The sequence below is a fragment of the Palaemon carinicauda genome, chromosome 2 (assembly GCF_036898095.1).
Source record: "Palaemon carinicauda isolate YSFRI2023 chromosome 2, ASM3689809v2, whole genome shotgun sequence".
Lineage (NCBI taxonomy): Eukaryota > Metazoa > Arthropoda > Malacostraca > Decapoda > Palaemonidae > Palaemon > Palaemon carinicauda.
Genome location: NC_090726.1, coordinates 114,349,534 through 114,371,775, shown reverse-complemented (window position 1 = coordinate 114,371,775; position 22,242 = coordinate 114,349,534). Strand labels below are relative to the sequence as shown.

Sequence of the window (22,242 nt, the reverse complement as noted above, 5' to 3'; positions counted from 1 at the left end):
TCAGTGGGACTTGAACTACCACAAACACATTTACATAGAGGAGTAACATTACCAATTCTCCAACAAGTGCTAAAAGCTCATCTTTTTGCTAACTTGCGCAAAACAATAGATAACTTTGGAGCTAAGAAATCTGCTGTCTTTATAAAAAAAAAAGGAAAAATACCATTTGGGTCTACACCTCCATAAGCATCAAGGTCCATCAACAGAGCTTTAATCTCACGAGATCGAAAAGCTAAACTGTTAGTTTAGCCTCAGGAAAACAGGAAGGAGGAAGTTCAAGTTTTTCATTACTCTGTTTGCTGTCAAAAACATCAGCCAAAATTGTTGCCTTTTCCTTTGGACAGTGAGTGACTGAGCCATCTGGTTTAAGTAAAGGAAGAACTGTTGCATCTACACCAAAGAGTGCAGATTCAAGGGTAGACCACCATTTATGTTCCTGAGTTGTACCAGAAAGGGTTTCTTTTATGGTTAACTTGTATTCCTTTTCAGTTGAGACATAAACTCTCTGAGCAAAAGTTCGAAGCTGAGTATAGTTGTTCCAGGTCAAATCTGATCTGTTACCCTTCTAAAGGTGATAGGCCTCCTGCTTCTCCAAATAAGCACGTCTACAATCATCATTGAACCACGGTTTGTCCTACACTCAGTACCTTAGCACATGAGAACGGATACGCCTATCAATTATGTTGACTAGATTCTCATTCAAAGGGACAACAGGATCTACACTACTATATAATTGTGACCAATTCAAGGACAAAAGATCATGCAAAATCCCATTCCAGTCTGCTTGGGATTTCATATATATTTTACAAGAGTATGATATATCAGGGACAGGCTGCTCAGTCTTCTCTACTAATGAAACCAAGGCATGATCAGATGTCCCGACTGAAGAACCAACCTTACTAGTTATAACACCAGGGGAGTCAGTGTAAACGAGGTCCAAGCAATTACCAGACCTGTGAGTAGCTTCATTTATGATTTGCTCACAGCCTGATTCAGAGGCAAAGTCTAAAGCTCTTAAGCCATGGCGATCGGTAGGAGAGATAGAACTTAACCACTCCCTATGGTGAGCATTAAAATCACCAACAAAGACAAAAGAAGTCTTTCTATCATCTTCTTGTATCTTAGCCATAATAGAATAGAATCATCCATATCTGGATTCCGGTAGATCGAACACAAATAAAAGTTGTTATGCCTGCCACAAACTTTTATTACCTGAATCTCATGACATCCACATTGATAGCAGGACTTATGAGAAGCAGGGTACTCGGTCCTAATATACACCGCCATTCCCCTGGCCCTAGGGATGGCATCACGTTTCAACATTATTGGCTTCTTAAAACCAGTTATAAGGAGCTCAGATGAGAGCCTTATATTAGAAACCAAAGTTTCTGAGCACAAAAGAATATCATACTGTCTGGACGCAACTGTAAGGTCTTGGATATTTGCATGAAGACCACGAATATTGCAATACAGAAGACGACATTGACGAAATCTAGGACGTACTGGTCCCGGATTTCGCTCAATGTCTCCAGACAGCATAAGAATTAATAGAAATAAAAAGGAGACATCATACTTACAAACTAGATTAACAAGAATTGTAAACAAAAACAATATGTACAGAATTATAAATAAAGTGATTGATGATACCCATAGACTATAGTAAAAAGTAGGAAAAACTGGTCAACATGGAGGAGCCGATACACCATGCAAGGCTAAATACCCTCCAGGATAGCCACTTCAACTGAAGGGAGGACAGTAAGGATGGTTTTGAGAAGAAAAACAATCAGAAAAAGGAAAAGACAACCTCTTGGTAAACCACCAGGCATCCATGGCCCTTCTATTAAGCCTGCCCAATACACCATTTCAAAAAAACAAGAGGAAGAAAAAAAAATAATAAGATAGAATAGTGTGCCCGAGTGTATCCTCAAGCAAGAGAACTCTAACTCAAGACAGTGGAAGACCATGGTATAGAGGCTATGGCACTACCCAAGACTAGAGAACAATGGTTTAATTTTGGAGTGTCCTTCTCCTAGAAGAGCTGCTTACCATAGCTAAAGAGTCTCTTCTATCTTTACCAAGAGGAAAGTACACTGAACAAATTGCAGCACAGTAATTAACCCCTTGGGTGAAGAAGTGTTAAGTATCTCATTGTTGTCAGGTGTATGAGGAAAGAAGAGAATATGTAAAGAATAGGCCAGACTATGTGTAAGTGTAGGCAAAGAAAAAATAAGCCATGACCAGAGAGAGGAATCCAATGCATTACTGTCTGGCCAGTCAAAGGATCCAGTACCTCTCTAGTGGTAGTATCTCAACGGGCGGCTGGTGCCCTGGCCAACCTACTACCTACAATACATATATATATATATATATATATATATATATATATATATATATATATATATATATATATATATATATATATATATAAACCACGAAAGGAAAAGCGAAAGGACTTGATTAGAGTTAGTAATGTATTTTCGTCTTATTGGTGACATCATCAGACCTACAATGAGAACAAATATACAGTACGAGCATACAGTGTTTATACAGGAGAATGGGATCCCTCCGATGATTTCAGATAAGTGGAATCTTAATTTCCTTTATGAATACGATATTCTTGTATATTTATTCGCATTGTTAATCCTATGGTGTCTCCAATAAGACAAAAAAACTAACTCCAATTAAGTTGTTTCACTTTTCATTTCGTGGCTACAATACATATTTTATGCTCAGTATGTATCAGCTGTCGTGATTTGTACACGCACACATTAAATACCATATATATATATATACATATATATATATATATATATATATATATATATATATATATATATATATATATATATATATATATATATATATACAGTACATATATATATACATATATATGTGTGTATATATATGAGAGAGAGAGAGAGAGAGAGAGAGAGAGAGAGAGAGAGAGAGAGAGAGAGAGAGAGAGAGAAAGAGAGAGAGATGAAGATCTAATGCCTCGAAAGCAACGTTTGCACTCTTTTAAGTTAAGCTAGCTATAGGCCAGCAAAGAATCATGCTCGTAGGGGCAGGCCATAATTTGTATTTATTTGCAATCCGAGCATCATGAACTGGCTGAATATTCAGTCTCGCCGGCTACAAGATTGGTTTACCTTTTCTTATAAACTTTATTGTTATAGATTATTTAATATAAGGAGATTTGTTATGTGTTATATTTACTGAAAATGTAATAACAGATTTATGATATTGTATTTACATTATCACTAAATTATTACCACACTTTATCATGCTTTTAAAAAAGATTATATATTTTTTATTCGCTCGTACGTTAAAACAAATAATTTTGAAACAATTATTTGATTAATTTAACACTGAACATTTCCGGTCAACAAACCAGACGGCTAATTAGCGATGAAATGATCCAATGAAGGCTGAGGTCACGTACAGTATAAACTGTGTTTGGTCAAAAATTAATTTGCTACAAGTACCTTTATCACCTGAAAACTAATGAATCAGCGTTAATAACAAATTTCAGCTTTTAACAAAACTATGTGAACTTTAGCGAACCTGTTATCATATGAACTTGAAGGATATTACTGTTATTATATGATATTGAATAAGGTTATTATATGTGCTTTTGAAAGTCTTATTTCCTTACATGGGCTTTCAAAGCTTTGATAGACTCTGTCAAAAGACTGAAAAGTCGATCAAGAGTTTAGATCAGATTACATGCGATTTGAGGGTTAACGTTGAATCACAGATGTGTAAGCCCATTTTCGTAACCAGCCTAAGGCGAACACTTTGGGCTTAAGCCAATAAGAAAGAAGCGGAGAGACTCAGCAATGGTAAACAGATGAGTTCAAAGTTGGTGAGAAACTTTCCGAGACAGCACAAAGCGGGTCTCTCTCTCTCTCTCTCTCTCTCTCTCTCTCTCTCTCTCTCTCTCTCTCTCTCTCTCTCTCTCTCTCTCTCTATCTCTCTCTCTCAACACTATTAGAATCAAGTTTGACGGTACTGTCTCGTCAAACCCAAAATGATGATAATTCGACAAACTCAAAAAGTCGGGCTACAAAGTCTTGGTCAGACATTATACTTTTTCCCCAGCTTTCAAAATCAAATTGTGCCGCTAAACTATGTAATGCGTGACTGGCTGTATTAGAGACAATGTTTTTTTCCCGATTATGGAAAAAAAAAAAAACAGTGGCAAAAAGTCCTTCAGAAGAAATAGATTGCGTAATGTCATGAAACAGGGTAACGAAAACAAAGTGAAATTGGTTTCCAGAGGGTTTCCGCAACAGCTTTAGGGCTGCTATGAATTTTCAATTACAACTTCGCAGAAAATAATTCTGGATGTTAGAGCATTTGGTATCTCACTGTTATAAAGTTGAAAGACTTTTTTATCCCTTAATCCTTTAGTTCCCTTGTTTGGCAGCGCTTATTTACGTTAACGTTTCGAAATTCAATGTTGACTTTGGCTGCTTTAATTGATGGTGCGGATACAGAGGATATTGTCTTACAATCGCATAATTTTTCGCTTCTAATTTTCAGATGTGATACTGTTGACACAAAGCTAACGTGACCACACAATATTTTGGTACCTTGCAGTATTATGAACGTAATGTGATTATTATTATTTATATCGTATTGTTATTAATGTTACTGTTTTTGTTGTTCAGCCTTACCATGGAAATTGCTCCATGGCATGAGTAATAACTTTTTTAATGGTTTAGAACTATTAATAACCGCAAAACTGAACTTGATAGCTCTGTGAACACAAAAATTGGTTTGCTTGACATTATTAAATTGGGAGGAAAAAATTACTAAATCTCCAGAATAACTAATGTATATTTCTGAAATTGTAGAACAATCCCCTTGGTACCTAAATCATTCTCGAAAGGCGTTTGGTACTCTCAATTTAAAAGAATGAATTTCAATAAATAAAAAAAAAATACTCAAATGAATATTGAGTGGTAAATTTTCATCGTTACATCCAAGTATGACACACTATACAAGACAAAGTATTCGAAGACTATGTTCGAAATAAACGGATTTTTTTTCTCTCTCTCTCAGAATTTGAGGCCAATCAAAAGAAACAAAAGTGTTGCCTCGCTTTAGTGAACGGATACAAACCGTCATCATCTTACGTGTCGCTGAACTCAATCTGGGAGACTGCACAAGTCCACGTGTCCTCTCTAATGAGGAATTTTGCCGGCAGATTGAAATGGAAAATGGAAAACTAGTAGTTTCTATTTAAGAAAGAACAAATAAAGTATAATTCAAATATTCTGACATGAATAACTTACAGGATGTCGATTAGTTGACTCGAGTTGATATACTTTAGTGTAGAGTATTCCTTTTTCTTCCATTTGCTTCGTGAAATAATCTCTTTAATGTTTGTGTGAGTGAATATCTAAAGGAAGATTTGAGTATATACTCGTTTGTAGCCTTAAAAGTAGCATTTGGGCTTCTTATACGTTGATTACAACATTTACAGTTTTTTTGGTGATCGCTTGGCCTCTTCATGAATTAAAACGTTCTTTTTCTTACTCCTTGACTACTCCATTAACCTACACATTTTATGTTCCTAGTCCCATTATATCTAAAAGAAAACAAACGTAAACCTTTTGTACTAGCCGATCTGCTTTCACCATATTTGCATTAATGTTAACACACCTTGTCTCTAACAGCATTGTTTACGAATACCACATTTGTTTATCATAATTTTTCACCTTTCTCCCCCTTTTTCTGTTACAAACTTTCAATTTATTTCTATTATAATCTTCGCATTCTGAATTATACAGTAGCTTACATTTTTAACACTTTCTTTTTAAAACACTCATGAAGCGTCAAGTATTATACATATCTTAACCTTAGAGGTTACATATCCTCTATGTAAGTCTATAAATGTGACATAACCTTTATTTTATCTTACTTTTAACACCTATTTTTAAATCATATTTTACATATTGACAGATACCTGTAAAACCTACAGAAATTTTGCTTGCAATATAAATAAAAGTAAACAAAGTTTCTGTGTAATCTTAAGAGGCTTTTGTATTCAGTTGCCAAAAAAAATCTTTCTAAACTTTTTTTTTTTTCTGGACAACGGTCATTTACTTCAAAGCTCTTACCGAACTTTCATTCCAATATTTCTGGGGCTTTTTCTAAACAATAAAGCTCGGGTTATAATTACTATATTAGTTATCGATATACATTCCACCAAAAGGGTTTACTAAATTACTTTATCCATAGTTACAAAATTTTGGACTTTAGGAGACCTTCCTGTAACACTAGACAATTGGTTGGTTTTGGTCTTTTTCGTGAGAATCCTTAGTGAAATTACCATCAGAATATGTATTTCTTCCAAGACGCATAAGACAAAGTCAATGTTACTTGTAACCGATCCCTTACGTTATTAGCGGAACGATAACCAGGACACCTACAGTACACTCACATGAGTGGAAGTGTGAAAATGGTATTTTTATTATAAAATAAATTTTTAAATATACTTACCTGGTATTTACATATATATTGCTTAAATCCTGCGTTTCGATGCGTCAGTATAAGTTCAGATACTTCAAAACATTAGGTTTAGGAAAAGGTATTGTGGACATGTTTACAAAGATACCAGCCGGTGGTAGGCTAACCAGAAACTGAATAATTAAGAAGGAATTTCCCTGAAATAGCGTTCGATCTCCCATTCATTCTGATAAGTGTCATTTATAAGAATGAGGCGCTATCTATACTTTTTTGTGTCATATGGATATTTTATTTAAAATTGATATAAACATGTTTAAAATTCTTCCACCTGTATTTTATACAGTACTCAGGGTGTTTTTTTAGATATGTAACTTCCCTGGTAGTTACATATATATTGCTTAAATCCCGCGTTTCGACGCGGCACGACAGAAATTCAAATTCGCGTCGACCGCCGCCATGACAGTAGGTGGTCATACATGAGGGCCACCACTCGTAGGTTATCAGAACTATTCCCAACATCTTCAGAAATTCGATATCTGTTTCCAGAGGGGAGGAGGGGGGGGGGGCTCTTTTATATATGTAACTACCAGGTAAGTATATTCAAAAATTTATTTTATAATAAAAATACCATTTTTAAATATGTAACTTCCCTGGTAGTTACATATATATTGCTGATTCCCACAGTTGGAGGTAGGTTGAAAACATCATCCCATTGGGAAATTCGTATAATTATTAATAACTACAATTAGTAGTACTAACAATTTAGTTCTTACCTGAAAAGGAAGCTGGCTTCATAATTACTCTGCCTCATTTCGCCTGCATTCCTTAAGAGACTCAGCGATCCACTCGGGGACCTGTAAAAGTCTCTTGGAGCTGCCCCAAAGTCCTCGACCTCCACCCTTGCAAACCTGGCATAGCCAAGGATACTGAATCTGACCACCTACTCCAAAGTTAAAAACACACACAAATAACTAACTTGACTTGCATCCCAGACTGTGGAAGGTTGTGACAACCTTCACAGGCAACCTGTGAACACAAATACAAGATAAAAGGCAAGGGTATATAATAGATTATAGGAAAGAGGCAGTAAACCCTTCTCCAACTATGACGCCGGAGGTAACGTACGGACCCAGGGAACAGCAATCCTCATACTGGGTTTGTACATCTTTAAGATAGTAGTTTGCGAAGACTGATTTACTTCGCCAAAACGTGGCCTTTGAAATGGAATTCATAGATTTATTATGCTTATAAGCCATAGATGTTGCTACAGCTCTAACCTCATGGTGTTTCACTTTGAGAATTGGAAAAATCCTTTCCTCACAATTCTAATGAGCTTCTCTTATCAAGTCCTTGATAAAGAAAGCTAGAGTATTCTTAGATAATGGTAAAGAGGGTTTTTTAACAGAACACCAGAGATTGTCTGATTGACCTCTCAGGTTTTTGGACACGAGCAGATAGAATTTAAGAGCTCCTACTGGACAAAGGCCTCTCTCCTTCTCTCGCCCAACCAAGTGAGATAGACCTGGATGTTAAAAGTTCTAGGCCAAGGTCGAGAAGGGTTCTCGTTTTTCGCGAGAAACCCCAGCTGGAGGGAGCAAATAGCATTGTCTCCATTAAAGCCCACCTTCTTGCTGATGGCTTGTAACTCCCCTACCCTTTTTGCTGTAGCCAAAGCAACCAGGAACAGTGTCTTTTTGGTAAGATCCTTCCAGGAAGCCTTGTCCAAGGATTCAAACCTACTTGACGTTAAAAAGGCCAGAACTACATCCAAGTTCCAAGAGGGGGTTAGATTGTCCTTCCTCTTAGTCGTCTCGAAAGATCTAATGAGATCAGATAGATCCTTATCACCTGACACGTCAATGTTACGGTGACGGAAGACAGAAGCTAGCATGCTGCGGTAGCCCTTGATGGTAGAAACAGTTAGCTCCTCTTTAGTACGTAGATATAATAAAAAATCTGCTATCTTGGCTATAGAGGTACTGGTGAAGGAAAGCTTGTTATTCCTGCACCATCCTCTAAATATGGATTGGTAGACCCTGATAGTGGATGTCCTTATCGCTCTGGCGATAGCTCGTGCAGCCTCCCTTGAAAAACCTTTCGCTCTTGCCAGCTTTTCGATAGTCGAAAGGCAGTCAGATTGAGAGTGAGGAGATTTTGATGGTACCTCTCTAAGTGAGGCTGTTTGAGTAGATCTTTCCGATCTGGTAGTATTCTGGGGATATCTACAAGCCACTCCATCATCTCTGCAAACCAAGGTTTTGTAGGCCAAAATGGGGCTATCAGAGTCACGCGGATGTTGGTTGATTCCCTGAATTTTTTCAGGACGCTGTCCAGGATCTTGAATGGGGGAAAAGCATACGCGTCTAGATTCTCCCAATTCAGAAGAAAAGCGTCCACTGCGGCTGCTTCCTGGTCTGGGACTGGAGAGCAAAATACCGGTAACCTCTTTGTCATCTGTGTGGCAAAGAGGTCTATTGAGGGTTGACCCCACAACATCCAAAGGTTGGTGCATACCTCGTGATGTTGGGTCCACTCTGAGGATAGCACTTGTTTCTTTCTGCTGATCAGATCCGCGCTGACGTTCTTCTCCCCTTAAATGAAGTGATTAATCAGGGTTATGTCTCTCGCTTTCATCCAGAGAAGAAGATCTCTTGCAGCCTCGTAAAGAGAGGCCGAATGCATGCCTCCCTGCTTTCTGATATACGCCAACGCAGTGGTGTTGTCTGCGTTGATCTGAATCACTCTTCCTCTGACTTCCTCCTGGAAATGAATGAGGGATAGATGAATGGCCACTAGTTCCTTGAGATTTATGTCCCAATTCCCCTGTGACTGTCCAAAGACCCGATATTTCGGCCTTCCCGAGAGTTGCACCCCACCCTATGTCTGAGGCGTCAAGAGTACAACACTAGGTCGAGATTCTTTTGACACAGATCGAGACCTTCCTGGAACTTGTTGATATTGTCCCACCATTCCAAGTGATTCCTGATCACTAGAGGGATCGGCATCCACTTTTCCAAACTTTGGTCTTTCGTCCAAAACTTTGCCAGATGAAACTGCAGAGGATGTAGATCAGTGGTTCTTAACCTGTGTTCGATCGAACCCCAGGGGTTCGGTGAGCCAGTCTCAGGGGTTCGGCGGAAGTTATATAAACACAAATGATATGAGAGTGGCACTTGCCAAGTTCAGCTCACGGATTTCTAAAATTGTCTCTGAAAGACAACAGCGAAAGTGACATTGATTTGCAATAAGTATTCATTATATTTTTGCTTTTGTGTGGAGTTCATATTTTGTTGATATTGTTCTTTGAACACAGTGGTGCTGTGTGCAAATGATGCATGGTTCATATTGTGCACTGATGCAATATATACTTATGTTTTGAATTTGAAATATATGCTGATATATATGATATATTTAGGTGTAATTTTCTTTTTCTTTTCCCTTTTATTTCATTTACCTATATTGTATGTGTATATATATATATATTATATATATATATATATATATATATATATATATATATATATGTATATATATATATATATATATATATATATATATATATATATATATACATCCGACTATGAAAGGTTCGACGAGTGTATATATGACACTTGCGGGGTTCAGTACCTCCATCAAGGTTAAGAATCACTGATGTAGATGAAGTCTTCCCAGAGACACAAACTGTTCGATTGATGATAGGGTGCCAATGAGATTCATCCAATCCCTCACCAAGCATGATCGTAAGTCTAGGAAGCGACGTACCTTTACTAGGCAGTCTAGAATACGTTTCGGGGCTGGAAAAACCCGAAAAACTGCTGAGTGAATCCTCATCCCCAAATAAGTAATATTCTGCGAGGGTGTTAGCTGATATTTGGGTAGGTTTAACATCAGACCTAACTGTTGAGTCAAGGAGATTGTCATTTGTAGAGACTCCAGACACTTTGCATGCGATTCCGCTCTGAGTAGCCAGTCGTCGAGATAAAACGAAATCCTTATTCCCCTAAGGTGAAGCCAGCGAGCCACGTTGGACATTACTCGGGTGAAAACGTAAGGAGCCGTGCTTAGTCCAAAACAGAGTGCTCTGAACTGATACATGGTCTTGAGGAACACGAACCTTAGAAACTTCCTGTGGTCCGGGTGTATCGGAACATAAAAATATGTGTCCTGCAGATCCAATGACACCATCCAGTCTCCCTGTCTGGTGCCTGCAAGGACTGACGCTGAAGTTCCATGGTAAACTTTACTTTGCTGATGAACTTGTTCAATGGACTGACGTCCAGAACAGGTCTCCATCCCCTCGAGCTTTTCGGAACTAGGAAAAGCCTGTTGTAAAACCCCTCCGAAGAGGTGTCCTCTACCACTTCTATGGCTGATTTTGACAGCATAAGATTCACCTGCTCTTGAAGAGCTGCTGCCTTGTTCCCTGAGTGGGATTTTGATAACTCCAGGGGTATCGACGACATGGGAGGCATTTCCATTTCCCTGAGATCATTGATCGTCCAGGAGTCCCCCCCCCCCTTTGGCTCCAGTTTCGCGAAAAGTGTGAAAGCCTGGCTCCCACTGGTGTCTGGAGAGAGCATCTCTCACTTCTTTGATCAGCAGATGGTCCATTTCAGAACTAGCCCACATAATTTTTGACTTACTCATGGCTGACCTGCGTGAGGAGTCCACGAGTCTGGAAACGTCTCCTTGGGAAGAGGCAGGAACTCCCAAACCGAGAACTTCCCCAGTCGAATACCACACACTAGATCTGGAACCCAGTCGAGTTGGAGGAAAGGAAAAAGAGGGCTTGCCTTGATCCTTTCTTTTGGCTGTCCATTGATTGTGTGTATAAAAAGCTCTCTTAATTGATCGTGCCAGAACCATCTTCTTAAAGGAGGATGTTTTCTGGGGCCTGCTCTTCAAAAATTGAGAGGGTGGGCTTTGAGGCATAGGCTTCGTAAAATCTTCTGGATACAAAGATGATAACACTGTCAGAAGTTTTTTAAAATCAGCTGCCTGTATCGGATCCTGAGATTCCCCTTCCAATTCGGCTAAGGGAACATCAATTCCTTGATCTGAATGGTAGGGAGACAAGACCGCATCATCCTGATGGTTATTGTCTTCCAAAATTAATTCGCCTTGTCCTGAAGGAATATCATGAAGTATATCATCCAATTGCGAAGAAGCATCACGTTTATGTATTGAAGGCATTGATGGAGAAACAGGTTCCAGTGCTTCCAGCATAAGAGATTGAGACTGCTGCATGTCTACATGAAAGGTAACAGTCTGTTGCATGAGTCCCGAATGTCGTGAGTCTGCTGCGAGCCGTGAGGGATCGTCAGTATCGCGTCCAGTCAGTCGCGAAGAAGAGGCAACTTCTTGTCTATTATGACGTGGGGACACCACCTGACTGCATGCGTCCAGCATAAGTACAGACTGCTGCATGCAAACAGATTGCTGTGAGCTTCCAGACTCTTGCATGCATCAAGATTGCCGTGAGGAAGAGACCAAACTGCCACATGCATCCACTTTATCGTTTACGGCAACTCGATCTGATCGACGCGAGGGATCGATGCTGAGTATCGGAGACACATGCTGTCCGATAGTATCGGAAGAGCCCTTTCTTGGTCTATTGCTGTCCTTTGACTCTTTTGGACGCGATTTCTCTGTCCGAGAATCATAAGCGTCAAACAGAGACGAAATTGACCTCTTTAACTCAGACAAATCAGATACATGATGAGCGCCGTGTGCGCTAACTGAACGATGTACTGATCGCTGAGAGGTATCGTCAACTGTCGATACTTCCAGCGCGCCTTGTGCGCGATCTAAACCGAGTAACGGTCGTTGTGAAGGAACGTCAATAGTATTAGAGTGATAACCAGGGGAAAGTCCTTGTGACATTTCCCAATCTGGGGGAAGAGAAGGAGCATGTACTGACGTAAACTGAACACCTTCTCCCTCCGACGAAACATGCGTCTTCCGTGAATGTTTCAGTGCTGACACGTTGTTTTCGTCTGAAAGGAAAACCTCCGGCGAACACCAGTCACTGCAAGATGGTTTATTAGGAGACATATGTCTCTTGAGTGGTCTTGAACAAAGTGGTTGACGCCAACCACGTCGTGGCTTTGCGTCATCAGAAGAAGACGCAGACAAATTAACCTCGCCTTTCCTGCGGCGAGGGTGAGCGATCTGGGGATCGTCAACATGATCGCTCGAGGGGACGTTTGTTCGCTGATCAAAGTCTGCCATATCCTTTTGCCTTTCGACATTCCTTCTCCCAGGGATTGGGGAGCATGGAAGAGGTCCCCGACTGGGGTTATGACGGACACGAACGGACGCACCCTCCACTTCACTTTCGCTATTCACTATTTTGCTTTGCAAACCACGCACCGCACTCCACATAACTTCTTTCTCCCTAGTTAGTGAGCGAACTTGGGTGCCTAAGGCTGAAATAGCAGCCATCACATCCTTTAAGGAAGGTTCACTTACCTCCGACACTGTATTGGGGTCTGGGACTACTGCAATAGGAATAGGAATATTAGCATGAACAAAATCACCATCAGAAGATCTATTAGAAAGTATACTAGCTGATCTAGACCTTCTAATTCTCTCTCTTTCCAAACGCTTAACATAGCGATCGAAAATATTCCACTCCGATTCAGACAAAGACTTGCATTCATTACATCTGATATCAAACGTACAAACCTGACCTCTGCAACCACAGCATACTGAATGAGGGTCAATAGAGGCCTTGGACATACGTGTCTTGCATCCTCTAACACACTTCCTTATAGAGTCAGCCATTTTGTAAATAGGAAAAACAGTCCAGGTCAAAAACCAACAAAGTCTAATAAATCGAAAGTGAAAAGACCAGAGAATATCCAAAAATAAGCAGTCGAAAGTCGTTAACAATAATCACACAAAAGGTACCTCACCAAATTGTAGAATAAAGTAATTAGTAGCGAAAGAATTTCCGAGGTGCTCACTCGAACAACGACAGAGAATTTCTGTAGATGTTGGGAATAGTTCTGATAACCTACGAGTGGTGGCGCTCATGTATGACCACCTACTGTCATGGCGGCGGTCGACGGGAATTTGAATTTCTGTCGTGCCGCGTCGAAACGCGGGATTTAAGCAATATATATGTAACTACCAGGGAAGTTACATATCTAAAAAAACACCCTGAGTACTGTATAAAATACAGGTGGAAGAATTTTAAACATGTTTATATCAATCTTAAATAAAATATCCATATGACACAAAAAAGTATAGATAGCGCCTCATTCTTATAAATGACACTTATCAGAATGAATGGGAGATCGAACGCTATTTCGGGGAAATTCCTTCTTAATTATTCAGTTTTCTGGTTAGCCTACCACCGGCTGGTATCTTTGTAAACATGTCCACAATCCCTTTTCCTAAACCTAATGTTTTGAAGTATCTGAACTTATACTGACGCAAGAATAGGAGGATTTCAAAGTTTTATTATCTCTCCTGCAATATATGACAAGTATTGTTTACTGATAAAGAAAATATGAATTGTTTGTGGCAAATATTTCTTCTATTGATATTACAAAACTTTCTTCTGTGCCAGTCTGCACCCAAAAACTTAATTCGTCAATCCATCGTCTTCTCTAATTTTCCTGCTTCTTTTACAATCTCTGGGGTCCCATTCTGTTAATCTTAATGTCTATCTAATCTATTATCTGCCATTCTCAGAAAAAGTTAATAGTTCTAAAGTAACGAAAGTGGTCATTTGCTTATGATTCAAGTTTGAAGAAACATGCGGAAAGGGAAATAGCTTAAGGAAAAAAATTTGTGCTACTTTAATTATAGTAATAGATAAATAATCCTGCCAGTATTCACGTTTTACAACTACTTACCCCATGTTGTAAAAACATTACTGGTTATTTCAAAACTAATAACAATGTTGCAATAGATTCCGTACCTATTTTAAAGAGTTTGTTTTTCCGCAGATAGCGTCCCAGTTAAGAGATCCCCTCCTGTAACACATCGTCAAGCCTACTTCAACCAAGATCAGTACTATGTAGATGTACTTTACTCATACAGCTCAAGATTTCCTCAATGATCTCTTCTTCAAGTCACAGTTGCTGTTCCTATGCAGCAATTTTTTTTACATGTCAGTCAGTTTTATGGCTGTTAGAACTGATAAATGATAAATATGGAAATAAATGATTATATATAAATATAAATATATATATATATATACTGTATAAATATATATTGTGGTGAAAGTTTTTAGGCTATTACCCTGGTCGCGAGAAGCGTTGAGTTCAAATGAATGACTGAGTGAGTGTAGAGGGTCGTTAGACCTATGAAACCAGGAACATAAGGCCTCTCTGTAACAGATTGTGTAAAGTTACTTACCAAGTTAGGATGGTGGACAGTATGTCTATTAGGTGAAATGTCACTTCTAAAGCTTTTCTTCAACTTGCTTTTTCTTATGTGAGCTTCTTTCATTATAATAGCTTCGTTCTCCATCCCAAAATATTTACTCGCAGGAAATTTACAAAAGAAAGTACATCTCCATGTGAAGCTATAATTCTTTAATGATACAAAAGTAGAACTGTCATTTAATGGATGAATCTGTGATGTTATTTATATCGTACATCCCAGTTGTATAATTCTGTTACCATTCCTCCAAAGCTCTATTTAAAAGCCTTCGAATGAACGGTGAATATTGTTTGCTTCAGTAGTTTTTCATCCAAATATTTTGCGTGTGTGTGGCAGTTGTTAAAGTTATCACGTGATCATAATATTTTCTTGCTAATGATGCTTTTCAGATAAAGACAATAAGAATTTTAAAAAGTACTTGATTGCAATCTACTTACTGTGCTCCATCCATAAACTTGGTATTTATGTTTTATATTTCTTACTGTATACTAACTGTACATAACAATTCAAATATTAACAGCTACGCTTGTATGGGATTTAAAGAGCTGTCTATATTTGAGAGTTGGACTTGAAAGTAAAAAAATACATGTTGTAGGAATCGCTTTAGTCTTTTACTCAAGTGACTAAACGCAACGGAACATTAAAAGTCAGAAGACACATATGCCCAGCAGAAAATACAGGGATTTCGAAGATGTTACACCCAAGTCAATGAAAGTTTGTGCAAAAGCTGACCATTCAGTCCACTTAGATTAGTACAGTAAGTGACGAAGTCTACATCGAAGCTAAGATGTAATATGAAATGTTATGTACTGTACACTAAAGGAAAACACTCAGACATGGGTCTAGACTTTTTTGATGAAAGAGATCCCTCTGGCATTTGAAGTTAAATCACATTAAGAATAAGGGATGAAAGATGCTTACAATGAAGGATGCCTACAATGAAGTGATGCCTGTGATGAGTGTAACAGGGGGGATGAATTCTCGCTTCCTCATAAGAAAACTTTGAGTATCCCCAATACTGTCACAAAAACCTTCTAACAATCAGTGTACTCAAAAATATAACTAGAAAAAATAATAAGAAAAAAAATATAATTTGACAACTTTCCGTGATTTGGAACCGAGGAACTTGAACACAATTTGTACATAGTTAAGATTGAAGTGGAATACGGTATTTTTGTTTTGTGAATCTTAAAACTCATTAGCCAGAAGTGGCAAATTGTATAGAAAAAAAAAATAGCAGTCTAGTGATCATCAGGAAAACATTATTCCAAAAAAAAAAAAAAAAAAAAAAAACTATGGACCGACTTGACTCATGAAAAATCTCTCTAGTATACTGATTGATAGAGTGTTGAAGTGTCGAGGGCAGATTCTAAGTTTTATTGTAAATGGCCCTTACGGTCACCTGGTAATACTACCCCGCTACATTAGCTGGGGTTAATTTCTCAGTAATAGTTATCTCCAGTTTAGGACGGGACTCTGTTGTTTCTTGGTAATTTAACATCTTTTCCCAGTTTCTCATTTTTTCATAGATTATATGTGTACAGAATCATTTTTGGCTCCTAGAATTACAAAAACAAAAAAAATTAATGTCCTTAATCATAAATTTTAGCCTAATATGTAAGCTTATTTTACTCCCACATTTGTAAATATTCTTTTTTTCTAGTCTCAATAATTCGTCATTCGGTGTGGCATTATATGACCGATTTACAGACTTGTGGAACAAAAGTAGTTTTTTCCAGATAATATGTACATTTTTACTTTATGCAAACTTTAGGAAAAATATATATTAAAATAAGATAGTTTTCTCTAACATTTTGAAGAACTCTTTTCAAGTTCGACAAACTATTGGTCATTGGTCAACTCCCAGTAATGTGTGAATTACTCATACAAGTAACTTTAAATAAAAAAATCTTATTCGTAGAAAGCGTAGACATAGATTAATAGTCTAGTATTCTATTAGAGCCGTTTTAGCTATTAGGTCATATAAAAAGTTGTTTTATGCTGCTCAACTTATCATGAGGTTAGCTATTATGAGGATGAAAAGCTCATATCATTAAGGCCTCTTTACCTCACTATTGTTGTCAAGGAAATCAGCCTTACTGAAATGTTTTTATCATTGATCATAAAGCCTTAATCCCATCACATTTGCAACCAGGTTAGATGTCGTGTAGGAGACTAGAAAAAGCTTTGCAAATAAAATCGTAGGTTTCTGAGTAGGTTGGTTGTGATGCCAAACCATTTAAGGTTTATTTACCACCTGTTAATTCATGTAATTTTAGCCTTGAAAGCTCTGCTACTTAACATTGTCCTCCTGCACTGAATCCCTTTATATAATAACCATTAAGTTTGTATAGTTAATGGGATTACATAGGTTACTAAATTAATTCTACATTACTAGTTTAGTATGTTGGGAATAATTATTATGAATCATTACTTTTATACATTTTCCTATAAGTTGCTATGTAAAATGCAAGCAGACCATTCCAGTATGCTGGCAAGCTGGCACCAGCGACTGCTATGTGCCAACGGATATCATCCCAGTGTTGATACACAAACGTTTTTTTGAGGTGCCCAACAACTATCCAGGTTGCAGGGCAAAGTTGCAAACGAAAGCAGTCGTGAGTACAAACTTCCCAGATCACTGGAATGAGCCAGAGATATTGAGTTTTAAGGGCTAAGTCATCTTGCATGGTGATCTACAAAGAAAGCAATAATTATTACTTTTTGTAGAGTTCTTCAATAACATATGATCTATGCACTGCCACCTCTGTAAATGCACCTTAAGGATAATGATAAATTAATATGAAATGTTTGACACCCTTCAACTGTAATATAACCCCTCTAATCTAGTGCAAGGCCCATTATACTACGGATTACCGTTGGTACTACTGAACTCTTACTTTTTCTTTTTAATGTTGTTACCTTGTCGACAGAAGTACTGGTTTTCAAAGTACTTTTAAGTAGTTTGGGAGATAGTGTTGCTGCCAAAAGAAAATGTTCCCATAACGGCATCAGTATATAAATTATGTGAATACTGTACTATTATTTTTCTTTAATTATTTATCTATATTTTTTTTCTATTGTTTCTGTAAAGTAACGAAATCCTTTTAGAAAATGATTGTAGGAGCAAACGACAGCAAGGCTAGCTACCCAGCTACTGCGACCAAACTGTTACAGCTATTTATTACATTTTAATGATAATGATATCCATTCGTAAAGACGACAAAATTGTTGCCAGTATCAAAGGGCAGCTTCCCCACCCCCTAAATATAACCAACTTCACTGTGTATTTGTATATACTATAGTCAAGGTTTACCTGAAGATCCCAATACGCTTGACGAGGAGTCCATTAGAATTATTAGTGAATCACTGGCTCTTTCCATAGCACGAGCTGTCACATGATGAAATGGTATAAATTTTCTCGTCTTGCTTGTTGTGCCTTTCTGTTGATTTAGTCTGTATTGACTCCACCACTGTTATACACACGCTGTAGGTAGGCAGTTGTTTACATCCACGGGCAGGCATGGGTGGACGCCACCTTTTGGGAGCTCTCACACACGCCAAAACTCCTCCCTAAAAGAGGAGAGAAAGACCTAGAGAATGTAGAGTCAGACCTCATTCTGTTCAAGTGAAGGATTCAGTCACTCTATTATATTATAGATATAACCTAGTAAGGAAGGTCAAAGAGACTTGTAATGCTGTTTATATATGAAACAGTAGCCTTAACTGAGGTTGAAAAACTATAGAGTACAGATAGTTGAAATCTACTGGTTACTAGTTTAAAAGTAGGTGCACTGTACCATTAGCCAAAAATCTTATGGTAAGAGTTCTCACTTTAATTGGCTCTTACCCTAGAGAATAGACAAATGCAGTATTGTAAATGCTGACAAGTTTTTTTTTTTTTAATTGCAATTGTGTACATAAAGATGCCAAAGTATTAGTCAGAAATAACTATAGTTTTCATATTATTCTCTATTTTGACAAATAACTACGTTAGACTTCAATATTGTTAAATACTGATCAAATAACTTGCCTCACTAATTCATCCTTCATGCCCTTCATCTCCATTACTGATGAACACACCTCACCTACACAACTTCCACTCTTGTTACACTGGTAGTTCACACAATACTACTTGTAAATTAACTATTTCATCTCATTGTGATAGTCACTTAGCTGTCTGTCCATGTAAATACTCAACTGTCTAGCCAGTAGTCATATCATCACTAAAACTACATCAACATGTATGTTATTCTGTCATTCACATACATATTTCATTGATCTCATCATGCATATTCACCAGTTTTGAAGGAAGAAAATCACATTATAGGAACACTTCACCAATAAGTCTTGTACAGTGTTATAGATATATATATATATATATATATATATATATATATATATATATATATATATATATATATATATATAAATGAATATGAATATATTAATATATACAGTTAGACAAAAAGTTACCAGTGGCTTTGACATACCATTATGTAGATCTTGGTAATAGTTGAGAGACTTAGCTATAACATGTATCCACATATATAAACATTTTGATATATCACGGTATGAGTTTACCATATAACATTTCCAGAATACACTGAAACATGATTATCCAACACAGTACTGCCACAATCACCGAGAGTGTGAGAGTCCCAAAAGGTGTTCCTGTGCTGTGACTGGTGGCGCTGTCCCTTTAGTGCTGCGCAGAAAGTGTGATACAACCAGTTGTTTTGAGTGACCCATTTTTGTTTGCTCATATCTTACAGCTGACACAAGGTTAATGGGCTTGATTTTCAAGTATTTCTCGAACTGCTTGAAGCCAGTGGTTGTGTCACAAAACCTTGGCAGGTCCCCCACACAACGCAGGATACAATGAAGCAACACAATCGATCATAATGAAATGTTAAGTCCTTAGGCCTGTGAAGCATTTTCACAGTACGTTATTTACTAATTATTAGCCCTCAAAACCATAAGATAACAAACCCTGAGGTTTTCATGGTATTTTTCTGTGGCGGCACTGCTAGAAGGTCCTGGTCACGGTTAACACTGTGCCTTCCTAGCCACCACCTCGTGCCTTGTCATTGCGACCATGTATCCCCAAGGTTCGTATGGTTTACCTTCCACCAGCGCTCCCCGCTTGACCCTCTTCCTCCAGTACCACATAGTTCTATTCATGATGTATAAGGCAGATCGCTTTCTTTTCTGCCACAGCTGTTACTATTTTTGAATAAACAATTGAATGGTCTTGAGCACAGAGAAGAGCGTAAAAGCAGTACTCCAAAGTATTTACATATATGTAATATTTAGTGACCCACAGATATGAAAAATATAATAATGATCATAATAATAATAATGATGATAAAAACAAGCATGATACTTGCCAGGGAACATCACAGAAGCAGCCCCAAGAAAGCTGGTGGATGGACTGCAAATGGACCTTGTCATTGATACAAACAAATTGTTACCGAATGTTGTACAATTGCGGTGTGCCATGTATGTTTATTTTATGAGCATTTGGTTGAAGGTTTCTCCAAAATCATTGTTGCTTGTTCTGACAATACGTTCTCTAAATCAGCTTGAATTATTTTGTAACCTCATTCCTGCTGGTTGCATCCTTAGCTATGTTGGATCCAGAAAATATGGTGCCCACCTTGAAAGCATTATCAAAACCTCAAAAATCAAAATTTCACCCCCGATCTACATTTATATAGATTAAAGTTGATCAAATTTACTAGCTGCCATTGACATTGTCATCTCATTCGCAAATTGCTGTAAATATGATATTATGCTTGAAAGACAGTGAAATAGAAAGATAGTTGTAGGTTTAAGACAGTTCCTCAAAGATATTTATGATATAAACAGTACTTCTAGAATAAAACTTTGCTAGATGCATTTGTAAACAGATTAACAACTTAGCTTCTGACCAAGCAGAAGACCTTGATTGCAGAGGCAATTCTCAGTAGCTATTTAGAAACAGCAAACAATGACCATCCACTGTGTGGAATAAAAGTACTTAAATTTTTTGCTGTGGGAAATACATGATACAATGGAGTTTGATAGAATTATAGTCCCGCTGAGGAGGATATTTATTTTGTCATTCCAAAGGGATGGCATTTTGTGGATCGGGGTAACTATGCTCTATTTTGTACGCTCTTGAGTCTTGACAACTCTTCTTCACGTGGAAGCTTGAAAGATCTCAGGGCACCGAATATGTGGCTTACAAAACTGACTGTTAATTGTATAGGTCTGTCGTCCGTTGTTAGTCTCTGTTGACCTGTGAGTGTTGCACTACAATCTGCATCAAGTCTTGCCCACATTTTCTGTTGCTTGGAATTGTGTATATACCTGTGACCCCACTGGTTTTGTCAGTAAAGCTTTTAGTTTTTCCATCTCGCACCCAAAAATAGAAAAGAATGCATTAAGAGGAATACTGTGAAAGCTTAATAATGTTTATGAAGCCAATATACTGCCAATAGGTGAAGAAGTTTCATGCGTTAACATTCCAGCCGAACATGAACATCCAGCAAGTCTCCCTCTTGTTTTAACCAGTTCCCTTAACCAATTGTGAATGATGCATATCACACCCATGTCGCCCTGGACGCTGGTTGTCACAAACTGCAGCTTTTCTGCACCCTCTTTTACTGTAAGATATGAATCGATTGTTCCTTGGAGTGTGGTAAACTGCCACCTTCATGAAGGCAGGCAGCCCATTCCAAATGGGACCTCAAGTGACAATGAAGCGTCCATGGCTGCGCTGACTATCAGCAAGCGACCCGGCGACCCTGCACTTTCCAGGCTGAGTCGTATCGGGCCGCCTTACAAGCAGGATCGCATTTTTTTGCGGGAAATTCGTGCTTTCAGTTGCGTGAGTAGAAGGCACAAGACTACCAGAAGCTACATAAGTTGCAGCTGTCTAAAGTGTCATAGGTGGTTGGGGTTGGGCTATATGACCCCGTTGTCATAGTTTTTTTGTAAACTGGAATGGAGAATTCCAAGGGCCCATCCCACACTTCCTACTAATTGCCATTTACTCTCGGCTGGGCTCCTGCTAACTTGCGGGAGTGGTGGTTTGAGTCAATTTTCCGAAATTTGGCTTAACTAACCTAAGCACTCCCTCTTGTTTGTTTGCCCAATGTTATTTGCCACGTTACAATGTTAAGATTTCAGAACTTAATTAGGTCATTTTCTTTGACTGCTATATGGGAAGTGTCCTGCGTCGCTTCATCCTAGTGCCTGCCACCCAGCTGCCGGAGAACTGCCCAGCCACCCCATGCCAGAAGCCAGGGGCATACCTGCTCTCCCATTTAATACTGGGTGGGCCCTCGCTACCGCTACCACCTACTAAGGTTTTAATGGTGC

The 22,242-nt window shown here is 38.2% G+C and overlaps 1 protein-coding gene and 1 long non-coding RNA gene across 2 annotated transcripts in view; one reads left to right on the top strand and one right to left on the bottom strand.

Annotated features, from left to right (window-relative positions):
- Positions 1–14,703, top strand: part of LOC137626570 (innexin shaking-B-like) — a 248,782-nt gene extending 234,079 nt beyond the window's left edge. The window contains exon 3 of the mRNA XM_068357608.1: positions 14,436–14,703. The gene's annotated coding sequence lies outside the window, so the exon portion shown is untranslated. The remainder of the gene's footprint in view (positions 1–14,435) is intronic.
- Positions 14,704–17,998: 3,295 nt separating this feature from the next.
- On the bottom strand, positions 17,999–22,023 carry LOC137626581 (uncharacterized). The gene is made up of 2 exons (XR_011041061.1): positions 19,368–22,023; positions 17,999–18,447 (listed from the first exon to the last, which is right to left on the bottom strand). It is a non-coding gene; the product is annotated as an uncharacterized lncRNA (long non-coding RNA).
- Between the last annotated feature and the right edge of the window lie 219 nt (positions 22,024–22,242).